Genomic DNA, 13,164 nt, shown 5'->3' with positions numbered 1-13,164 from the left:
TCATTTGTCTGTAGCTTTAACCCAGTGTTATCTATATTGTAAGGGTTTCCCCTTGGGCCAGTGTCCATAATATGCTGCCCTATCTTTAGCAGTATTCTGATTTATCATCCCAACATATATCACGGATCTAGACCTTTTCTTTTCCTTTGAGATGGCATGACTGTTCTGTTACTGTATATAACAGTTCCCATTGTACAGATGCTATGATGTTATATTCTTATGGTTTTGGTATGTTGTTAGACCCATGGGGCCAGAGTCCTCCTGTAAGGAGAGACTTTCTCACCTGAAGAATTCGTTTGTTTGTTGTCCCTGGCTTATTGTGCCCGGCTTCCAGCTTTGGAAGAGGCACATTAGACCTAGAGAAAGGAACGGAGTAGGCGTGCTCAAAGGGCTCTGTAGTTTTGAACTAACGCAGTCCCTTATTATTTCATAAATTGTGGTGAGGAGGGACAGATTTTATTTGGTTTTAGCTGTGCTAAAATCAGTGATAAGGAGCGTTTGTCCATACTTGGTTCACATAATTGTAATGGAAGCTGCTTATATCTGGGACGAGATGGTGATAACAGTGGGAATCACGAGGTGTGAATTTCAAGAGAAAAGTGAGATCCATGAAATATGCTTTGGGAAGCCGCTTTCTAGTTGTCCTTCCTTCTGTGCTAAATTCAGACCAACTAATAAATCACCTAGCAAAGCCCAGCTAGAATGGAATAAAACAGGTAAGTTATGATATGTGCAGGGCAAAGGGGGCAGTATTTTGTTTTAATAGGGAGTCCTTTCCCCCTTGCATTCTTAACTTAGACATCCTGCCTATTTCTTCTGGGGTTTTCAGAATTTCTTCATTTCTCCTGCTGCAGAGATAAAAAAGGGCAGCCAATTTATGAGCTGTGTACCATGGGGATTATAAATCTCTCATTTGTCTGCTCTCATTTCTATCTGATGTATTTTTCAAAACAATAGCCTGAATTGTGATTTTTAAAATATTATCTGACTAGAGACCGAGCTTGAAATTCCAAGGACCAAATGGACTTTGTGTTGTCTAAGATACTCCTAATTAGCCTCTCTTACCTGGTTTTCAGCTCACATGCATGATAAATTTATAAGGAAAGTCCACGTCTTTTGAATAACCTCTTTCCACCTACCCCCCAGTACAATTATTCATCTTTTTGAGTGCTCCATTTAGAACTACCAAATCCCAAACCACAAAATCCAGGGATGCTTCATTTGTTAGAAATATAGAGGAATTGGTTTTAGGAAGCCGGACTCAATTTCCAATTCAGTTTCTTATATGCCACCCTCTGGGGATCCCCTGGGTCTCATCTTTGATGTTTGGGAGTAATTTCTGCCTCTTTGTTTTTACCCTATTATGTCAATTTTCCAGAAAGATTGTTGATCTCATTAGACAGCAACAAAGAGACAACCTTGACCCATTCATCACATAGACTAAAGCAAGATTGTTTGTGGGGTGGGGAAAGGGAGAGAGAGAGGGAGAAGAGGAAGAAAGAGGAAGAGGAGGAGGGGGTGAAGGAGGAGAAGAAGGAGAAGGAGAAGAAACAAAAGGGAAAGGGGAGAAGGAGAAGAATGAGGAAGAGGAGGAGGAAAGGGATGGGAATGCGGAGACCATTTAGACTAGACTACACCACAGTATCTTCCTCTTTCTGTGGCTTTCAAAAAGCCATTTCACAAAGAGTAGCCTGGAACTAACCACTTGATGGGAGAGGGGTTCTTATTAAAAATGCAGATCCTTAGACCCTCTACTCAGCCCTAATGAGTCAGAATTCCTGGGTGTGTGGCCTATATAGTTCTTATAAAACTGAGGTTTAAAATCCACTATTATCAGTCATATCGTATCTACCCTGGATAAGTTTAAAAAAAAGCAATGACTCCTGATGAAGCAATAAATACAAGGAAATGTGCAGGGAAGGAAAACAAAGCAACTTAAAACCAATATGATCATCAAACCCAGTCATGGAGATCAATGGGAAATGGACCAACATCAAGTGGTATTCTCTTAACTGGGATTTATTGTCAACCTCAGCCACCAAACTGTATTATCTCTCATTTACACTGTAACCAGGGACCCCCGCATTATTTGTGAATCAAAGGAATCTTATCCCCCCCCTTTTTTTTAAAATTTTATTTATTTATTATTTTTTTGGGGGTACACCAAGTTCAATCAGCTGTTTTTATACACATATCCCCGTATTCCCTCCCTTCCTTGACTGCCCCCCCTCGAGTCCCCCCCCCCCCCCCGCCCCAGTCCTCCAAGGCATCTTCCATCCTCGAGTTGGACTCCCTTTGTTATACAACAACTTCCCACTGACTATCTATCCTACAGTTGGTAGTATACATATGTCTGTGCTACTCTCTCACCTCGTCTCAGCTTCCCCTTCACCCCCCGCCCCCTCCCAAACCTCGAGTTCTCCAGTCCATTCTCTGTATCTGCTTCCCTGTTCTTGTCACTGAGTTCATCAGTACCATTTTTAGATTCCGTATATGTGAGTTAGCATACAATATTTGTCTTTCTCTTTCTGACTTACTTCACTCTGTATGACAGACTGTAGTTCTATCCACCTCATTACATATAGCTCCATCTCATCCCTTTTTATAGCTGAGTAATTTTCCATTGTATATATATGCCACATCTTCATTATCCATTCATTTGTTGATGGGCATTTAGGTTGCTTCCATGTCCTGGCTATTGTAAATAGTGCTGCAATAAACATTATGGTACAAGATTCTTTTGGGATTATGGTTTTCTTTGGGTATATGCCCAGGAGTGGGATTACTGGATCATATGGTAGTTCTATTTGTAGTTTTTTAAGGAACCTCCAAATTGTTTTCCATAGTGGCTGTACCAACTTACATTCCCACCAACAGTGCAGGAGAGTTCCCTTTTCTCCACACCCTCTCCAACATTTGTGGTTTCTAGATTTTTAATGATGGCCATTCTGGGTGGTGTGAGGTGATACCGCATTGTGGCTTTGACTTGCATTTCTCTGATGATGAGTGATGTTGAGCATCTTTTCATGTGTGTGTTGGCCATCTGTATGTCTTCTTTGGAGAAATGTCTATTTAGGTCTTCTGCCCATTTGTGGATAGGGTTATTTGCTTTTTTGGTATTAAGCTTCTCTTATCCCCCTTTAACAGACCCTAGCCCTTCACATAGTTTATTTTATTGAGCTTCCATCTTAAGAAATGCCAACTGTTTCCTCTTCTGCCTGGAGAGTTGCTCTTAGTACATCCGTCCCTATGTTGGCAGGGCAGCAGCTGGCAATGCCACTGTGCAGGGAAAATGAAAAAGAGCAGTTGAAGGAAGGACTAGTTGAAAGGGAAGAACAAAATGGGAGATGACACAAAGTTGAAAGCAGGCTCCTGCTTTGCAATATGTTAGCTGCTGATCTGTACGTCTACCCTACCTTTGAGGATTTCCCTGCTGGGGAGCAAGATAGCCTCTGGATGAGGAATGATGGGTTGGGGGGTGGGGGAGCCCCTAGTGAAGGAATGCATTATCTGCCCATCTGATTGGGGAAATGTAACCTTACCCTTACTTCCTACCCCTCCTCCAAAATAAAAATAATAATACTTGTGGCCAGTGCTGTCAGAGATGGACCCGGAGTCGAGCACTGATTAATGACAGACTGGCATTTACTGGTGGTAATAAGGCTCTGGGAAATCACCAAGCAAGTGAAAATAAAGGTGTAATGATTGAATTATATATTCTCTTTCTGTGATTGAAAATAATATCAGACAACTGACTCCAGTGCCAGACAGATTACATAAGCACAAGTTAAGTGGCAGAATAAAAATGAGTGATTTTCCTCCTTGACTTAAATACAGCACTAAGTAGTGTGCCCTTGAATTCAGCAGAAAGCAATTTCCTCCTTCCCAGTAACAGCTAGGGGGCATTGCAAATGCAAATTGAGTTAGCTTTGCATTTTTAATATTCCACATATCCATAATTCACTGCCAAGATTTTAGAGATGTTATTGCTACTACTTGGGCACATTTAAATTATTTTGCACCTCTGAACTTTTGCATTAACTTTAATATTGGTGCTTAAGATATATGTTCTAATCTATAGGGAGGTCTGTGCTTAAACTCTAGTCCCTGTGACTGGGAGCTCATAACAGTACAGGACAGACTGTCATATAGCTTGGCATGTTCTCTTTCAAAGGAGAGCTTGTTGAAATGACTCCTGCCTAATAGGAGAAGACAAAACCCTCAACGACTATATTACTATGTGTGGCCGTCTCTAGAAAAAACATAGGTGCTCAGGATGTCGCCCAGAGCAGTGGCGTAAGAAGAATCTTACACACCCATTGTGTGCAATGAGAATTTCATCAGCTGGCAATCAATAGAAACCCATTTCTTGTTGAAGACCTGCTTCCATATTGTGTAACAGAATTAAGCTTGCTTTATGGGGAGTGCATGAGACTGGGGAACAGAAAGAAATGGGGAACCAACACATCTCTTGCTATGTTTTATGAAAGAAAATATCAGCCTCACGTCCCAAGCATTTTGGATTGTTCTTGACCCGAGGGTAGTTCTTAAGTAACTAGTGGAGGCCAAGTCTGAAACTTGCTAAATTTTCAGTTGAGAAATAGAGCTGATATACCTTCTTCCTACCCTATTCCGTTAGGTGTGTTATTCCTTTTTGAAGCTTCTGCTCTCAGGTGCGGCAGAGGCCAGGTAGCTGTAGAGGTGACTTCGTACCCACAGGGGAAACTGACAAGGGAGGATGATATTTCAGGGGAAAAAAATAAGTGATATTCCACCCCGCCTCCCTTTTCTTCCTTCTTTCCTTCCTGAATCTGGGAATTTTATTAGACCGCTTTGGGAGATATATTAGGGTTCTAGAGAAAAATAAGTTAACATATGTCCTTGCGACCAAGAAGGAATTCTATACAATCTGGAGTGAGGGAACCTAATTCCTTCATTTTTCAAGGTCATGCTTATATTTTAGATCAAAGTATCAAATTAAAGGCTGTCACTAAGTTGGCATGGGCATTCTGAATTATAGATTGTTAAAAAAATCACTTCCTGGCTTACTCAATAAGGCCACGAGTGTCCAGATAAAGACTTGGATGAATATCGAATTCTGTTTAGAATGAATTATAGAAGGGAACGTCATTTAGATTAAGTCCAGCACCCCTTTCCCCACCTTTCCTCCTTCTGCCCCCCACACATTCTCTTTGTAAGCCCTATGAGATCCAGTTCATATTGAGAAGCTTGGTCAAATGAAAGACATTTACCATGAACGCTGTGGCTCATTTAAAGAGCTGGCCAATTCCTCCTCCTTCCCATCCTTCTCTGTTTTTGGATGAGGGTGACCTCCTCTGGAAGAGGGATGGTGAAAAAATTCACTTCTCCCCAGCCGTGTTATTGCTGAGACCTTTTTGGGCTGGTGCTCAAGTTGCTCTAAGCTCCAGGAATCCACAGGCCACCTAGAAGTCTTTAGATTGTCTCAGCTCTACTCTCAATTCCTTGCTGACCAGCCTAAAAGAGAGCAAAACAAACAAAAGATTAGAACTAACCTGTATATTGTGTGGAAAAGTCTTTGGTTCCATGAGGGAAAGGGGACCCATGGGTTCTCCCCTCCTTCCTTGTTCTGCTTCCACTTCCTCTTCCTCATTTCTGTTTTTCATTTCCTCTGTTCCACTGTTCTTCTGTTGTATTATTTTTCATTTTCTGACCAGAAGATCTCTGAAGTCTCCCTGGAAATCTCTCTTTCCAGGTAGATTTTTGAAGTCCCGTGTTACAAACACCAAGCAGCTTTAGCATTCTTTCATTCGAAATAATGTACTGAGTGTCTACATCCCAGGCACTGTTCTAGGTGCTTGGGGTACAGTAGTAAACCGTACAAAAATCCCTGCCTGTGGATCTTACATTCTACAAGGGAGAAAGAGGCAATACTTTCAAGAAGGAAGTGTTATCTATTATGTTAAAAGATGATAAGAGCTATGGAAAAAAATACAGCAGAGTAACAGCATACAAAATGGAGGGCTGCAAATTCAACTAGTGTGGTCAGAGTAGCCTGTCTGAGGAGGGAACGTCTGGGCAAAGACTTGAAGAAAGGGAAGCAGTTCGCCATGGGAGTCCTGGAATAGGACACTCAAGTGGAGAGGACAGCCAGCGCCAAGGCCCCCAGGTGGGTCTAGTCAAGGAACAGCAAGGTAGCCAACGTGGCCGGAGCTGATAGAACAAGGAAGAAAATTGTAGAGCATTGGGGGCAGACTAGGTAGGCTCTTGAGGCCATTGCAGAGACTTGGCCTTTTACAATATTTAACTCTGTTTTTTTTAAGGAAAAATTGTACCAATACTAGGTCCTTAGGGAACTTGCTTTATCTAATATATTCAAATGATTTACAATTAGCATATAAATTGTATATAAAAAGGCATTTCCAGAAGGCTCAAAAAGTTTGTTCTGTTAGTAATATAAATATCTTTTTTGCAATATGCTTTTCACTGTTAGTTGTTTTGCAGCCTTGAACCTGCTTTAACCCCATAATGGATACACTCATCTCAATGCCGTCTAAATTCACAAATTCCATTTTGGGTGTATTTTTCTTCTGCAAATAGTATTGTAGATAAGACAGAATTTTGTTCTCAGCATAAGGTTAATAAGACAGAAACCTAAAAAGAATTGCCTACACTGAATTATTTGGCACGCTCAAGTTAGCATTTAAATGTTTATTTACAGTAAGAGGAGAAAGGAAATAAATACTTTGGCTTAAAAATTCGTTTAGAAGGAGGTATCATTGCTTTATTTTTTCAGTTTGGTTGATGGTGATGATTGGAAAGGATATCACAACTTAATTGGAAGACAAGACCTGGACTCTTGAAATTTAAACAATATATTGTTCACGTGTGCTTTACAATATAATTTCACACACATTATCTCATTGGATGCTTATAACTGTAAATGAGTGAGCAAGTGTTGTTATCCCTATTCTTCAAAGAGAAGTTACAGGGTTTATCCAAGGTCACACAGTAATGAGCAGAGGCAGGACTTCTGCCTAGATCTTCTGGCCTCAAAAGCAGTTCCCCAGGAGGAGCCACTGTTACCTATAGAAATTGGAGCTAAAATGAAGGGTTGAGAACCATGCTCTAAATTAATTCAAATACTAGATTTTGTGGCACAGACTATAAATGTGCTATAGAAATACAGAAAAGGGAAAAATTCCCGGGGCCCAGATTAAGCTACAAGTGGCTGAGAGCTGCAGTTTGAAGCAAGTATGGTAGAGAGCTGGTGGAGCAAAGGGGAAAAGCCAAACCATGCTCACCCCGAGGAAGGCTCAGGTCACTCACAGAATGAAGGGGGAGGAGGCTTGGTGGTTGGGCATTCAGGTCTTCCCTGCTAGGAACTGCCTAAATGCCAAGAGAGGCTTATGTTTCAGGAGTGGACGGGAGGAAGGGCGTCCAGTCCACTTCCCCGCCTACGCTGAAGCAAGAACGAGTCCTAACTTATGACAGAGAAGACACCGCCTCTTCTTTTCTTCCCCCCAACTTCCTACAACCTGTTGGGCACAGTAGTCCTTTCCCTGACTCCTAGGTGAAAACTGCTTGCTTGGGCTGATTTGCAGCAGGTGGGTGCAGGTAGACAAAGATGAAGGAATCAAAGAAAAGTGGGACCCGGAGATTTGTCTGTGATGTGGGAATAAGAGTGATGTATTCTTCCAGAGAAATTGAAAGCCTGTGTTCTAAGACTGTAAATTATTTTAAATGGAGGGTAGAACCTGGGGAAATAACAAGCAGACTAAATTCTTTGGGAATCAAAAAAGCTTACGAGAGCTTTCACCTGGGCAGGGAAAAGACAGCTATTTATGTTTCAACTTCAAACAAGCTTACATAGAGTAATTCCTTTCTCAGAGTACCCCGAATAGTGGTCCAAATGCGGTTCACCACCGCAATGGCCATCCATGAACCTGGGGAATAGAGAAGCATCCAAACCCCTGGCTCTAGCTCCTTCTCTTCTTGTTCCGTTTAGCTGGATGGACACCGAGTGGCTGGTGTCCTTGCTCCCCACTCCCCAAATAACAGCATATAGTCTGTACCTCCTGCAGCCAGGAGTGCAGTGGTTTCTGCTTTTTAAGACAGCCAAACAATATGGAGAACAAAATATTGTTTTGAAAATTTAAAAAAAAGATTGTGTTCATTTGTTAAAAGCTCTTCCTCTCTTGAATCATTTCCCATAACCTGGAGGGACTCTCTCTTTACTCAAAAGCCTTTCCATATGTGTTCCTGGTCACTTAATGAACATTCTTCACCCCCATGGTTGACTAAGCTGGATCCACTGGAATCTTTTCATCATTTTCTATAACTTAAGCTTTCAAGTTTCAAATCCCCTCACATCTTTAAATTAATCTGTATCTTGCTCAGAGACCCAGGTACTGAAAATGTAGCTTTACAAGTAAAGCTGCTAGAAGAGCCTCTTACCCTCTCACTATCCCACTGTTCTTTGTTGTCCAGCTCTGGCTTTTAATCCCTGTGATTTGGTCGGGGTGGGGGGGATGGGGGGTGTTGCTGTGAGCACCCTAAGGCCTCTTCCATATTTTGCCAGGGTGCTGGGTATAGCCCAGTGGATAAGAACAGGGCCTCAGCAAAGCCAGAGAGATAGAAAGGGGTGGTTTCTGGGTGGTTGGAGGGAGGGGTGAGGGGAGGAGTATGGGGAGTGGCTGCTTAAAGCATAGAGGGTTTCTTTTTGGGTTGATTAAAATGTTCTTGATCTAGGCAGTGATAATATTATGAATGTACTAAATGCCAACTTTAAAATAGTTAAAATGGTGAATTTTATGTTATGTGGATTTTACCACTATTTAAAGAAAAAGAATAGAGCCTCTGGATTTCGAAAGGGCTGGATACCAATTCCAGCTCCATTTCTCATGGGCTTTGTCACTCTGGGCAGATTAGATAACTATGTCCAACTCTCAGTTTCTTCAGCTGGAAAATGGGATGAATAATTCCATCTGCCCAGTAAAGCTGCTCTGAAGATTACATGAGATGATGTATGTATACCATTGAAGTGCTTATTTTTAAGTTACAAACATCTTTATCATTCGGTAAAAGAGAGTGTAATGCGAACCCTGGGGTGAGGGAGCTCCCCTTGTTCTGAGAGAGATTGTTTTCAGACCCCAGATTTCATGGCTGGAAGAAATTGAGGTCACACACCTGGGATTTTTCTGGTACCTGCAGCCTCACTTGATGTGTCTGTTTTGACATGGAAGCAGAATTGAATCACTTAACTATTTTAATTCTTTTGCAAGCAACCAATTGTACCAAGAATCTTGTGATTTTTGTAGACTTCACTGGTGACAGAAAGGTGTTTATAGGAGTTGCACAACAGGAAGCATGGGCCACAATGCTCCTTTCTCTCTTTTTAAATTTTTCCCCTTTTCCTATTGAAACCTTACCTTCTCCCTCTTCGAGCCCACTCTCTATTTATCCCTTCTGATGTCTAGAGTAACACCCCCTTTCTCTGCAGCTTCATGTTCTTAGACTTTACTTTTATTCAAAGACCTTCTCGAAACATTTTCTTAACCAGAACGAATCTCCTGAGAGAGTGCTGAGAGATGGTTTTCTCTACCACCGAACAGAATGTAAAGGAGGCCAGTCCTTTCACTGAGCTCTTTGGCAAGTTCAGTTTACACTCAACCAGCACTGAGTCTTGGGTGAGGAATTGGTGATGCCTGGTACTCCCCAGCAGGTGGGCAGCCATAAAGGCAGAATTAAGACAGCTTTTTCTAAGATTATCCTATATCCTCTCTCCTTAGAGAGTTCTAAGTATTTACAAAGGATGCCAATAGTCGGTATGACACCATGTGCCCCATTCCCCTGGCAAATGCAGCCGATGTCAGGGCATGACAATTGTCTTCTGGGTTGAAGGCTGTATTTCATTCCATAGTGGCCCTCAGTTTGGCCCTCTTGAGCAGTGAACAACCTCTCCAACAGTTCGTGGCAGCCCTGTAAATAGATACATGTTGTCTTTAAGGTAAAACTTGACCAACATCCTCTTACCCCATATTCTGTCTTTTTAATGATTAACTGAATTACTGGTTAAAAGAACCAATAAATCGAAACAGTGTTTGGGATACAAATAGCACCTCTAGAAGCAAATCTGTTTAATCTATAAACTACTCAGAGAGATCATCTAAAAGAGATTACGTTTTTTAAGGTCTTGCTATTATTCATTACATTAAAGGTTATTGCTCAAATGAATTGCTCAGGATAGGAAAAAACAAGTTTTACCTTCTGTTCTAATTGGTGAATGATGTGTGAACTAATCAGAAACCTGTGCCGTGGCCTCCATTAAGGCACCAGATGTATTTGGCTGAGGAGAGCTTTGTTGAATAGCTTCAACCTTTAAGTGCAGAGGATAAATGGATGGTGACATCATTATACCTTGACAAATAGAAATTATATCATGCCCTCTTTTTTCCTTTTCATTACCAAGGATGATTCATTCCAGTGGCTTTTAATTCATAAACCTATGGATTGTCTGCAAAGTTAAAAACCTTTTAAATTTGTAATGTGCACCAGAAATGGTTAATAGCGTTCATGAGCCACTCTCTATAATATTATTGGGGCTGTTTTCTCAGTAAAGATGCATCATAAACAGATGCTGGGAGTTTACAGCAAGCAAATTTGTGAGCCTCATATGCCTGGTCTTATTTCCAACCAACCATAATGCTAAGTTATCATAAATGACACGACCTGTGACCCTGTTACATTTCATTTTCATCAAATACCGAATGATACAGGAAGATCTTGGGATGAAAAGTTAAAGAGTCAATAGAATTGTTTATATCATGAAAAATAAGTGGAAGCTCTCCCATAACCTTTGTTTCCCAGTAAATCCTGTGTTTGCTGCTCTATTTGTTTATTTTTAGTTTACACTCCCTGTAATGCCTGGGAATTTCCATGAAATTTTCTGTTATTACCCAAGATTACATGCTCCTTCCATTCACTGAGGCCTCTGAATTTGAGAGCTGAAGGGAGGAGTGTGCAGGTGCTTGGATAATCCATTCCCTGGTCTAGATTACAATGACAAATAAGCCCTGGATGTTCAACGATGAGATTTGAATGGATTGCAAAATAAACAAGGTCGATTTTGTTTACCTGGGACTCAAATCAGGAACTAAATGGTTTTATGAAGGGGGAGATGTGTGTGTATGTGTGTGTGTGTGTGTAAAATGGGTGGGGAGTGTGGGGGTGGTGGCGGGGAGGGAGAAATATGAAGAATAAATTAAGGGCAACATATATAAAGGGTAGACTGGAGGATGACATTCTTACCATGAAGTCTTTTGTATTGCGGTTGGGAGGAAATGAGAATATGACTAGCGACCTTGGGAAATAGATGCGGAAGGAGATACACCAGGAGCAGTGAAGATGGTGAGTAGTAAGGAGCACACGTGGTTTATCCTATTGGCTGTAAAGGGAAAAAGGTCTTCGTGAGGCTCGGGTGCACGAGGAAAGGTGAGCCTTGGAAGCAGTGAGCTTCTTAGAGCAGCACATAGAAGGCTGCACAGAACTGTGGTCAAGTTGCACATAATTTAGGGTTGTGATAGAGGCTCAGGGCCAAAGGAGTTTGCAGCAGGATATTGTCGGTACTGCCACGTCCTCACTGCTACTCATTTCTAAGTGGCTTGTTGGAGGGCCCTTGACAAGATGGACAAATCTCCCCATAAAGCGAATGGCCCAATTGCTGTCACAAAGTGAACGTGATTATATTGTAAGTAGAGGCCTGTGAGCTAACTTGTCATGCCACTGACATCCTCCTGGTAAGCTGCCCAAACCCTGCTAACACGAGGCTGTTTCTAACAGAGAAACTGTCAGCCTCAACATTTCCTGTGCCACGTATCACATGCCGATGTTTCTGAGGGGAGAGCCTGTCCAAATAGTGCCCGTGCTCTTTGGCATTTATAGCAAACGTTTTATTTTTCAAGCATTTACAATCCTATACTATACTTACCCCACATCCACGGACCCGCCCTGCCCCTGCCCACACATGTCTTAGGCTACAGCAATGTTTTTACTCTTTGCAGCACCCTTTGCATGGGTTCAGCACTGATTTGATTACAGCATCCAGTTTTTGACTCTAAAATTGAAAAGAACTCAGACAGGGTCCAGGAGAGCAACACAGATAATCAGAAGGTTATAAAATAGGACCAGGGAGAAAAGGTTAAAGAAACTGAAATTATTTAGCTTTGAAAAGAGAATAATGATGGGTGACTTAATAGTGTTCAACAGAGTCTTGTAAGTGCTGTTTTCTGGGAGGTTATTTAAAAAATGTCAAAACCACTCCTAACACACTCACTTGATCCATAATCTCTTGGATTTTTTTTTTTTAAAGGAAGTGATTTTGTGTATTTTTCTCTTCTCTCTTCATTTTTGGTGGGAAGAGTGGGAAAAGAAGAGGATGAGATAAAGGGAAGGCAGTTCCATTCTGTGTTCTGGAACACTTGGGAACAGACCTTAAGTAGCAGGACAAGGAAAAGAACATTAATGTGGAGTTGAGGTTGGGCTTATGGAATTTCTGGGGCCTCTAAATAAATTCACTTAATTTTTTTTTATTGCTTACCTAAAAATGCAGCAATTTGTTTAAAAGCAGATCTCCCCACCTCACCCTCTACTCTTTCCCCATGTGAGAGTTGCGAATGATTAAGTCAGGAGGGATCAGCCATTCTGGATTCTCCTTTCAGCGGCAACCAAGTAGCAAAATCATGAAATTTGTCCTCAAATCCCCAGCACAATGCCTGACGCAGAGAAATTTATCTGCAAAGGATGGTTGAATTGTATTAAATATCCAAATTCTCCAATTTTTGAATTAGATTAAGGAAGGCACTAAACTTTAAAACAGGAGTAGGTTCCAAATCCAAGGTCTTGATTCTCTTAAGTGGGTTGAAAGGTGAGGAGGTATAGGAAACTGTTGAAAATATCTCATACTGAGTCCTAGATTGGAACAATACCTTTTGAGCTTTATAAGGAAAAGGACTGTAGCTTGCAAACATCCAGAAAATGAGAGGGGCTGTTTTTCTATGTCAGTAATTCCCAAGGAACAAAAATGATAGCACCAAGTTAAGTTTTACATAGCCTGGCCTACGATGACAAAGTGAAAAAGTGAAACCTGGTGTTATGGGTTGCATTGCATCCCCTCAAAACATGCTG

This window comes from Hippopotamus amphibius, chromosome 4 (assembly GCF_030028045.1).
Source record: "Hippopotamus amphibius kiboko isolate mHipAmp2 chromosome 4, mHipAmp2.hap2, whole genome shotgun sequence".
Classification (NCBI taxonomy): Eukaryota; Metazoa; Chordata; class Mammalia; order Artiodactyla; family Hippopotamidae; genus Hippopotamus; species Hippopotamus amphibius.
Note: the sequence above shows the minus strand (reverse complement) of the source record.